Source organism: Dasypus novemcinctus, chromosome 24 (assembly GCF_030445035.2).
Source record: "Dasypus novemcinctus isolate mDasNov1 chromosome 24, mDasNov1.1.hap2, whole genome shotgun sequence".
Taxonomy (NCBI): domain Eukaryota; kingdom Metazoa; phylum Chordata; class Mammalia; order Cingulata; family Dasypodidae; genus Dasypus; species Dasypus novemcinctus.
Genome location: NC_080696.1, coordinates 45,200,489 through 45,211,693, shown reverse-complemented (window position 1 = coordinate 45,211,693; position 11,205 = coordinate 45,200,489). Strand labels below are relative to the sequence as shown.

The following is an 11,205-nucleotide window of genomic DNA, read 5'->3' as shown; positions in this document are numbered from 1 at the left end:
CAATGGAACATTCACTATTGTTGCCATTAATCAAATTGTTTCTGGGGGCTTCTTAGGACTATTTTCTTAGGACAATGCTAAAAGAAAAAAAATGAGAGGATAAAAATAAAAAGAAACAGAAAATATCTTTATTTCTGGATGATATTGTTTTATTCCTAGAAAATCCATGAAAACCCCCAGAAAATATTGTTGAAATGAAGAGAGGTCAATAAAAGGTTCAATACAAGAAATAGACAGACTAATCTATAACTTTGTTGTATATGAACAATAACCAATTAGATAATGTAATGAAAAAAGGAGATTCCACTCATAATTGCAAAAATAACTGTAAAATTCCTAGATATAACAATAACAAGAAATACAGAGGACTTATATGAATAAAACAATAAAATAACTCTAAAGAGAAAGGAAAAAAATCTTTAAAAGTTCGAGAGGAACATGCCACATTTCATGGTATAAAGATGTTTTCTCTAAACTATTTTATTAATTTAATACATTTTCAATCAAAATCCCTACTGGAATATTTTGTAACTTGAAAAATTGATTCTAAAGTTGTCTGGAAAAATGCATGCATGAAAATAGTCAAGAGATTTTGGATGGGCTCATAGCCACACAGAATAAAGACTGAATTTCTCATTCTCCCATTCAGCTAGGTATGTTCATATGAATAAGTTCTGACAATTGGTGTGTTTTATTGGTGCAGTGAGAAACATTTAATAAGAAACAACTTACATGCATCTTTTTCCTTCTTCTAAAGCCTTTTTCTTTTATGCTGCTTGGAATATGAAGTCTGAGGATGAGGATGTGCAGGCTGGACTTTGAGGATGAGGACCACATTTCTTGGAATGGCAGAGCAGAAGAGAAGGCTAGAAGGAGCCTGGGTTGCAGAGGTTTCCATGAAAGCTTGAAATCACATCACTTCTAGATTGTCCACCTCTGGATTTTAATGAGAGACAAATAAGCAATTTTAGTAAGTTATTGTTATTTTGGGTTTTCTTCCCTCATAGGTGAATCTAGTCCTATTAAAATAACTTTTTGGGAAGTGGACATGGCTCAACTGATAGAGCATCCACCTACCATATGGAGGGTCCGCAGTTCTATATCCAGGGCGTCCTGACCCGTGTGGTGACCTGGCCCACACACAGTGCTGCTGTGCGCAAGGAGTACCATGCCACATAGAGGAACCCCTGTGTAGGGGAGCCCGACGCACAAAGAGTGCGCCCCACAAGGAGAACCACCCCATGTGAAAAAACTGCAGCCAGCCCAGGAATGGTGCCGCACACACGGAGAGCTGATGCAGCAAGATGATGCAACAAAAAAGAGACACAGTTTCCCAGTGCCGCTTTATAATACAAGTGGATGCAGAAGAACACACAGAGAATGGACACAGAGAGCAGACAATGGGGAGGAAGGGGAGAGAAATACATTAAAAATCTTTTTTAAAAATAGCTCTTCATACTTTACCCAATTGCTGCATCTGAGGAGGGAATGAGGCAGATTCAGATGGGACTGGGAGAAGTGGATTCTTCTTGAAGATTTCACACTCAATCCAGTTCAAGGCTAGGATTTACTCATCATAACGGTGGTGATGATGATGATGTGGCAGGATGTGGCCATATCCATTCCCTTCTCTTCAAAGCCTAGCACCTCCTGGGGCCAAGATTATAAAAGAAATTCAAGGTTGGAAAGGAGATGGCACTATTTTTGCATAATAAAACTCAGGGGGAATACATCCATTCATTTCATAAACATTTATACGTGCCAATTACTGTTTTAGGTGCTGCAGTGAACACAACAATCAGAAATCCCTACCCTCATGGCACTCACATTCTTGTGGCCAGGAGAAGAGAGACCATAAACAAGTAAATATATAGTACATCAGATGTCAATTAATGTTATAGAGAAAAATAATGCAGGAAGAGAGTAGGAACTGCTGCAAAAGGAAGAGGTTGGCAATAGGATGGTCAGGGAAGCCTTCCCTGATAAAACGATATTTGAACAAAGACCTAAGGAGGTAAAGGAATGAGCCACATGGTTATCTGAGATAAGAGCATTTCAGGATGACAGGAAAACAAATGCAAAGACCCTAAAGATGGAGTATACCTGCATATTCAAAGAACTCAAGCAGACCAATGTGGCTGAAAGAGTGAGTTGGGGGAAGAATGCGAGGGGATAACGTCAGAGAATTGATGGGATCAGATCGTGTATGGTCTTGTTGGCCATTACAGGACTTTATCTTCTTATCTCACTTAGAAGTGGTGAGACTTGGTCAGATTCTGAATATATTTCGAAGGTAGAGCTGACAGAATTTGCTGACACAGTGAGTATGGGGTGAGAGAAAAAGATCAGTCAAGGATAATCTTTTAGGGAAGCGGACTTGGCCCAGTGGTTAGGGCGTCTGTCTACCACATGGGAGGTCCGTCGTTCAAACCCCGGGCCTCCTTGACCCGTGTGCAGCTGGCCCATGTGCAGTGCTGATGTGCGCAAGGAGTGCTCTGCCACGCAGGGGTGTCGCCCACATAGGGGAGCCCCACGCACAAGGAGTGCGCCCTGTAAGGAAAGCCGCCCAGCACAAAAGAAAGTGCAGCCTGCCCCGGAGTGTTGACACAACAAGAGCTGACACAACAAGATGATGCAACCAAAAGAAACACAAATTCCCATGCTGCTGACAACAACAGACGCAGACAAAGAAGAAGACGTAGCAAATAGACACAGAGAACAGACAACTGGGGTGGGGAGGAAAGGGAGAGAAATAAATTTAAAAATTTAAAAAAAATTTTTTAAAAAGGATAATCTTTTAGCCTGAGAAACTGTAAGGATGGAGTTGCTATTTACTGACATGGGGTAGGCCGTAGGAGGAAGAGGTCAGGAATTTAATTTTGGACATGTTGTATTTGAGGTGTATTAGACACCTAAATGATGATATCAAGCAAGTAGTTGGCTGTATAAGCCAAAAGATATTGGAAGAAGCCTGGGATAGAGATGTAAATTTGGTAGTGCTTTAAGTCATGAGACAGGATGAGTTCACCAGTGAGTTAGTGTAGATAGAGAAGGACCAAAGGCTGAGCCTGGGGAGATGCAACAACTAGAGATTAGGGAGATGAGGAAAAAGCAATAAGGAAGACTAAGAAAGAGCAGTCACTGAGGTAGAAGGAAAATCAGAAGGATGTGATGTCACAGAAGCTAACCAAAAGAGAAGTTTTCAGGAACAAAGATTCATCAACTGTGCCAAATGCTGCAGATAAATTGTATTAGTCACTGCAGAACTAGCTGCTATATTAGAGATATCTTCATATCTCAGTGGCACAGCACAATAGAAGTTTATTTCTCGCTCATGTAAAGTACATTTGGCTGCAAGGGAAGGGATGGAGAGAGGAAAGCAGTAGCTCTTTGCTCTGTGACAATAATTAGGGTCCCAGGTTGACAGAGGCTTAGTCATTTTCAATTTGTGGCTTCCAAGGTTTTTCTGTGTATCATTGTCTAGGCAGTAAATGGGAAAGGAACACGAGGACAGTGCATGAAAGTGTATTAGTCAGTCTAGCAGAAATAGAGGGCACACTCAAATTGGGTAATTTGAGAAGATATTAATAAAGAGACTTCTTATAAAGGTGTGAGCAGGGGCAGGAAAACTATCAAAGGATGTTGCTGTACCCCAGAGAAAGTTAACAGGAGGAGCTCTTGCCACTTCTGGGTCTGAGGAAGGAAGAGAAGGGATGTGAAACCCAGAGAGAGAAAGAACTGCATGGGGCGGACTGCCTGACTGAAGCTGTGGTCTTTTGTAGAAGAGTGTGGTTAATCCAAAGCAACCCCACAGAGAGGGTACCTGTGAGATACTCTGACCTCACTGTTTTCCCTCCCTCCAATCTCCTGCAGGTACCTTCCATTGATTTAACCTATCCAGAAACCAGAAAGCTCATTGATAAGACTCTAATGAGATTAGGCTTCCAAGGCACAAAGCAGGATGGAGAAAGGTGAAGAGTGTATCTGGAGGAGCAGATATCCAGCACAGGAAGTGTTCATGAGTCAGGCTTAGAGGTGGTATACCTCCCTTCCACCTACATTCTATTAGCCAGAACATGTGAAAGTCTGGGAAATTTAACCTAGCTAGTGCCCAGGAGGAAGAGCAGAGAGTTGTTGAACAACTAGGTCCTCTCCACCACATGGTCATGCGGGATGAGAACTGAGAATTGACCACTGGATTCAGCAATATGGAGGTAACTGGTGATCTTAATAATCTAATCTTGATAGAGTGGTGGGTGTGAAAGCCTGATTAGAGTGGGTTCAAGAGAAAACGGTGATGGGAAACGGACTTTGGCCCAGTGGTTAGGGCGTCCGTCTACCACATGGGAGGCCCGCGGTTCAAACCCCGGGCCTCCTTGACCCGTGTGGAGCTGGCCATGCGCAGTGCTGATGCGCGCAAGGAGTGCCGTGCCACACAGGGGTGTCCCCCGCGTGGGGGAGCCCCACGCGCAAGGAGTGCGCCCGTGAGGAAAGCCGCCCAGCGTGAAAAGAAAGTGCAGCCTGCCCAGGAATGGCGCCGCCCACACTTCCCGTGCTGCTGACGACAACAGAAGCGGACAAAGAAACAAGACGCAGCAAATAGACACCAAGAACAGACAACCAGGGGAGGGGGGGAAATTAAATAAATAAATAAATCTTTAAAAAAAAAAAAGAGAGAAAACGGTGAGAAGAATTGGAGACAATTTTTTTTAAAAAAGGAAGCAAAGCAATGAAGTAGTAACTAGAAGGGGCTGTGAAATCAAGAGCTTTGTTTTGTTTTGTTTTATGATGAAGAAATAACAGAATGCTTTTATGCTGATGAGAATGTTCCAGTAGAGAGGAAAAAATTGATGATGCAGGAAAGAGGAAAAATTGCTAGACTGGTGTCCTTGAATAAACAAGAAAGAATGGGATCTAGGTAGAAGGTTAGCCTTGGAAAAGAACACAGGCAGTTCATCGATAGTAACAGTGAGGAAAGCAGACTATGGATAGTCCTGGGAAGAGTAAATGTGGTGGTGGAAGCTTGTCGCAGTTCTTTTCTAATCACTTGCATTTTCTCATGGAAACAAAAAGCAAAGTTATCAGCTGAAACTGAATCTGGGGGAGGCTTTGGTGGGGGTTAAGAAGAAATGAGAAAGTATGACATAGTTACCTAACAGAATGTGAGACATGCTATGTAGAAGTTAATCTTCCCAGTGGAAATGCTCCAATTGTCCCTGAGACATTCCATTCTGAGTCCATCCCTTCTGGCCCTGCCTTTCTGGCTCTATCTAGAGACCTCTCCTTGCCTAATCCAATACCAGAATTGTAAAAGGATAATAGATAATCACTTCTTTAGCATATATAAGGTCCAATCACTGTAATAAGTTGGTACTACTATTATCAACCCCATTTTACATTGAAGAATCTGAGGCACAAAGTAACAAACACAGTAGACACCCCAGCAGAGTGTATATCTCTATGTACCAGAAGTACAGAGATTGATACACGCTGGGTAGGGACTGGGCTTGCGAAGAATACATGACATCTTTAAAGGTCAAGGGGCTGTGGCTGGACGGGGAAGAAGGGGGAGATGATGTGCTTGGAAGAGGCTTGGTGGGGGCTCTCTACTGAGAGAGGGGTGGCCACATGGTGACTCCAAGAGCCTAGGACCAAAGGACAGAGCCAGTATCAGGAGTCCAGGGACAAGTTGAAAAGGTCAGAGAAGAACCCCATGTGTCTTTCTCATCCCATGTAGACTATCAATTAACAGGTGACGCTTGATTTAATCACAATGTAATGTTCCCTTGGATTCCATGTGTGTTTCACTGGCTACTTGAAGTCTTTTGTTTCCACAATAGGGCAGGTGGTACTGTGAAGGTGACAATAATAATGATGATAAGACAGCTTCCAATCAGTGAATACTTTATGAAATGAACATTGAATTTTATGAGAACTTTACCAATGAAAAACCAAACTATAAGCAAAGAACCAAGCACTTTACTTGCATTATGTCATTCAATGCTTATAACACCCCTGCAATAAGAAACCATTATTCCCATTTTCAGATGAGGAAAATGAGATTCAGAGAGGTCATGTAACATGCCCAGGTTCACACAGGTGACAGTGGAGGTGGGGCTTGAGCCCAGACCTGTTAGAGTCCAAAGCCTGCACCGGCTCCACTGTACCAGCTGCCTCTCTATTTTGGGATGAAGCATCAGGGGTGCTAAGGAACCCTACAGGGCCTAGTGGGCCTCTGGGGCAGAGCCCCTGGGTGAGAGGGACTCCCTTTAATGAAGGCAATTGAGAAACAATACTCCTCTTTATTTGCCTGTAGCAGGGGCTCAGAAAAGCTAATTATCATCCTGTGAACTAGTTAACTATTCAATTTTCTCCATTTGGGCAATTAATTATCAGAGTCAAATTCAGGATCCAGCTAATTTTAGAAATACACAGCTGTAGGGTCATCTGGGGAACAAGCTCAGCTAGAAAGGAGGAAAAGCAGGTGGTGGCAGCCTCTGCTGTGGCTTGGAGGGAGAGGGGGAGTGTTGAGGGACTTCGCTCGGGCTGGCTGGAGAGGAGGGCAGTTCAGAGAAGCATGCCGACAGCAGGCTGGCTGGGATTCCCTCAGCATTAGTGAGCTGCCGAGTCAGTGTCCATCCAGGAGGGCAAAGCTGCTACTGCAGCTGCCAGCACCACCTCAAGGTGTGTGTGCAGGGGGAGCACACTTCAACCACCAACTTCTTTACCTGCCTCCTCTCTCCCTTTGAGGGATCGTGGGAGTCTGCATTTCCTTGGTCCTCACTTTCTCCCTGGGCCCCAGCTCATAGAGGTGCTACGCTACAGAGAGGGAAAAAACTTAGGTCCTATCTTCAGCTATCTACACACATTAACATAGCTAACATTTATCAAGAGCCCAGCATATCTCATACCAAAAAGGTCAGTGCTACCACTTTCCTGTACTACAGATGAGAAAACTGAGGCTCAGAGAAGCTATGTAACTTGTCAAAGATCTCATGGTTAGACAATGGTAGAAGGGAAGTGGGTGTAGCTCAGTGGTTTGTGCACCTGATTCCCATGTACAAGGTCCCCTGGTGCCTCATTTAAAAAAAAAAAAGAATATGGCCAAAGCTGGGATTTGAACCCATAGCTGCTTGACTCCTGGACCCATGCTCCCATTGCCTCCTAAAGTGACATGCTACTTGTACAATTTTATGAGCAGTTCCAAGGTGAAGACGGGGTATTGGGGGCAGCAAGTGTTAGGAGAGCACTTGGTTCACTAAAACAAAGTCAAGTGGTCAAAGATATTGTAATCCTCAGCAAGGTCTTTAGGGGCAGCAGGGCACTCCCTCCATCTTCAAACACAGAGGGTCTAGAGTTCTTGCCACCATCTAGTCCTGAGTGCTCTGGGGGCATTGAGTAGGACTGGAGAGGACTGGGCCAAAGCCTCTGTCTCCTGGGCCTATTGTTGGTGGTGGTGGTGGTAATGATGATTGTAGCAACTTTATTGAACACTTCCTATAGTCCAAGAGTGTGATAATCGCTTTTACATTGAATTTTTATAACAATCCATGATGTGTTCACTCTTATCACTCCCATAGTACAGATAGAGAAAATTTCAACATAAAATTTAACCCCTTGCCCTTGGATGAGGGAGCTGAATTGAAACCTAGGCAGTTTGATTCCACATGCCTCCAAGACAAACAGCCCTGGCAGAGGGTTAGAGAGAGAAAGCTGGAGGGGAGGCCACCCCAAACCATAGTCAGCTCCAATGACTCAGGTTTAAATAGCCAGAGCTCCTGAGGCCTGGTTCTTTGTGCCTCCTGACTCCCAGTGTCCCCCCACTGTGAAGAGCACTGCTTCCTAGCAGAGGGGAGTTCTCCCTGGATGCTTAGAGACCCCGAGAAGTCCTGAGGAGTTGGGTCCTGAGCCAGGGACACCCCTCCTCACAGTTCTGGAGACCCATCTTCTGAGATGTGAGGATTTTCTCTCAGGGTGGATCAGACAAGGAATTATTATCCATATTAGCCCAGCTCTCTGTCTCTCCTCCCTAGTTGTACTCTTCCCACATCCACAGCCCTTCTCCATTACTATGGACAAGCCAATCCTCTCTGCCTCAGCTTCCCCATCTGTACCTCCACTATCCCTGCAAAAACCCAGATTCAAAACTGGTCCTCCTCAAATTCAGTCTTTCTCTTTCTGCCATCCATGATGGCAGTTTCCATGTTCAAAGCCAGACTTCCTGGCCCAGGCTGCAGGCCCAGAGCCCCAGCAGGTGCAGCATGGTTGCTAAGCAACATCTCCAGATCTCTGTGTGTTCCTGTCACATGATTATTGTTGCTAAGGAAACAAGTCCTCTGGCATCCCAGGACACAGCAAGGCCTAGGCAGCAGTGTGTTACCTGACGCCTAACAAAAATCCTCCTGTCCCATGGTCCTGAGGAGTTATGATTCCCTATTTGCTACAGGGGACTAGCAGCTTGATCCTTGTCTCTTGCGCAGGCCTGGCTTCTTGGAGGGAGTGCCTAAGCTAGCAACTCAGTCACTTGCTGGGTACTCATGGAATCCAGTTCTTTGGGGTGGTCAGGTCAGTTCTTAGAGGGATGTATTAACACACCAGGGTTCCAAAGAAAGCCTTTCATCCCCAACCGCCCCATTCTCTATCCATAGATTCCTGCTGTCGAGGCAAAATGTAAAAGATCTGGGCTGGAGGATAGGAAGGCTAATGAGGAACTGTGAGCAAGAGGATTGTGCCAGTGTCACGGTAATACAGCAGCAAGAGAGCTGGGCAGAGGTTCCCCCCAATACTGCCTCCCCACATTCACAGCACACACGCCAAAGGAAAATGGAGGGCCCATGAAGGGATGCCACAGTCTCCCTGGAAGGTTTGTCTTCCCGGATGTTTTAGGATTGACCCAGAAATGAGGTCAAAATGAGAAAACCATTCTGAAGGACAAAACAAAACAAAAAACAGAGATGAAAAACAGTGGAGGAAATATGAAAGAATTTGAGCACCAATGAGGAGGTCCAAAAATTGAATAATAAGAATTCCAGAACAGAGAAAACAGAAGGAAATCATCAAAGAAATAATAGAAATACATTGGAAATAACTGAAATACCCCAGAAAAAAACATGCATGTCCAGATTCAAAAGTTCCATAGAGTGACCTGCAAAAAACACTGAAAATATTTCTACCTCAAGTCACATCTTTGGAAAAGATCATGGGTGATGAAAAGAAGATCCTAAAAGCTTCCAAAGATGATAGTTTCCTCAAAAATATAAAAAACCATAATGGAATCAGATTTCTCACTTTGAAGTTAGAAGACCATGGAGCAACATCCTCTAAATATGCAAGAAAAATGCTTTTCATTCTATTACAACACTTTTTTTTTTCAAGGCCTCTTTTTAAAAAAACTAATTGATCCCCTTTTATAACACTGTCTCTTTCATTCATGGCTATGATGTCTAATCTTATCTTTTCTCCACATCATCTCACAGTCCTTCAAATTGCACCTGTTAACTAGTTTGGGTCTGTATCACACTGGAGTCTTTCCTCAGTATTTTGTGTTGCCTCATCACATTAACAGTACAGCAATAAAATCTAATCCGAAGCTCTTTGTGTGTGATTGGGGCACATGGTCTGTGAACTTTATTGTAAGGTGACCCCTCTGGATCCATTTGTTAGGCTGGTAGATTCCCATTCTTCTGCCTAGAGGTATAATCCTGGCTACCAGCATTCTAGGAGCTGCTAGGGAAGAGAAGCGTGGAAGTCTCAACATTCACTATCATACGTACACCTAAATCCCTTGTTTTCAGTATGGAACACCTCTGCCCTCAACTGCATCCCCAAATCCAGAAACTCTCTCTCTTTTTTTCCATATATGCACTTTATGTTTTTTAAATATACATTTTAAAAAATTTTAAGATACTTAGATTATGTAATTGTTTCATAAAATATATAGGGGATTCCCATATGCTCCACTCTCTACCTCCCACATTTTCCCACATTAACAGCATCCTTCATTAGTGTGGTATATTTGTTACAATTAATGAACACATATTGGAGCATTGCCACTAAGTGTGGATTATAGTTTACATCTTTCCCATATAATTTTGTAAGTTATAACAAGATATATAACAGTCTGTATCTGTCATTGCAACACCATTCAGGACAATTCCAATGTCCTGAAAATGTCCCCATATTACACTTATTTTTCCCTCTCCCTCCCCTCAGAACCTCCAGTAGCCACTGTCTCCACATCAATGACAGAAGTTCTTCCATTGCTAAAATAACAATAAGTCTAAAGTAGAATAACAGTAAGTCTACTCTAGCCCATCATTCATTCCCCAATCCTGAGGATTCTGGGATGGTAATTACAGGCAGAAACTCTATTTCACCATCTCCAAAAAATAAACCAGTAATCTTCCGGGATTCAGGGGGTGGGATTTGGACATCCGCATAGTAGACTTAGAACCAATATTCTTAGGTTTTAGTCCACCCAGTATCACCAAACCTGAAACTTTGGGGTTTCCTGCAGTGAAATCAGGTTGTTGTTCCATGGTTCTCCCCATTTCAGTTTAGGATTCCGCTTCTGGGTCTACTAAGTCAAATGACATTCATCTGCTTTCTGGCTTCTAAAATGCTACCGCTGCTTGGGTATATTGTCTCTTCTCCCACGCCTTCTCCTGGTAGATTTATACTTTTTAAAAAGTCCCTCTACTATTATTTTAGTAAGCTTTGAGGAGAGAGTGTTAGTAATCAATGGCATTTGTTCAATCTGCCATCTGAAAACATTGGTCTCTATATTGACTGTGACCAGTACTGAAACTTGGATTTGAATCCTGGCTCTAGAACTCTGGACATACTAGCTGTTTAACTAAGAGTAAGTTACAAAAACTCTATGCCTCAGTTTCCTCACCTGCAAAATGGTGATAATAATAGTCCTTATTTCTTGTGACTGTTGTGAGGGCTTAGAACAATGCCCTACTGTAACCAGATTCCTGTATTCAGGGCTTTTCCTTGATCCTGGATGAAATCTCCTTCCAAATGGAGGATTTTTGCGCGGTTCTTCCAGCAGCCTTCTGGTCGGGTATTTCCCTCAGGAGTTTTCCAGGCAGGGTTCCATGGCCATGTTTTTCTGCCAGGTTTTAGATTTGTCTTCCCATTCCCTAAACTAGCCTACCGCCCTACCACCCAGTAAAGCATTCTATGAGAGTTAATTACTAC

At 43.4% G+C, this 11,205-nt stretch overlaps 1 long non-coding RNA gene across 1 annotated transcript in view; it reads right to left on the bottom strand.

Moving 5' to 3' along the window:
* Positions 1 to 557: 557 nt before the first annotated feature.
* The window catches only part of LOC111764613 (uncharacterized), a 46,452-nt gene continuing 35,804 nt past the window's right edge, over positions 558 to 11,205 (bottom strand). Inside the window, exons 4-5 of the long non-coding RNA XR_011647332.1 lie at positions 1,465 to 1,650; positions 558 to 936 (exon numbers count right to left, since the gene is read on the bottom strand). This is a non-coding gene — a long non-coding RNA (uncharacterized lncRNA). The remainder of the gene's footprint in view (positions 937 to 1,464; positions 1,651 to 11,205) is intronic.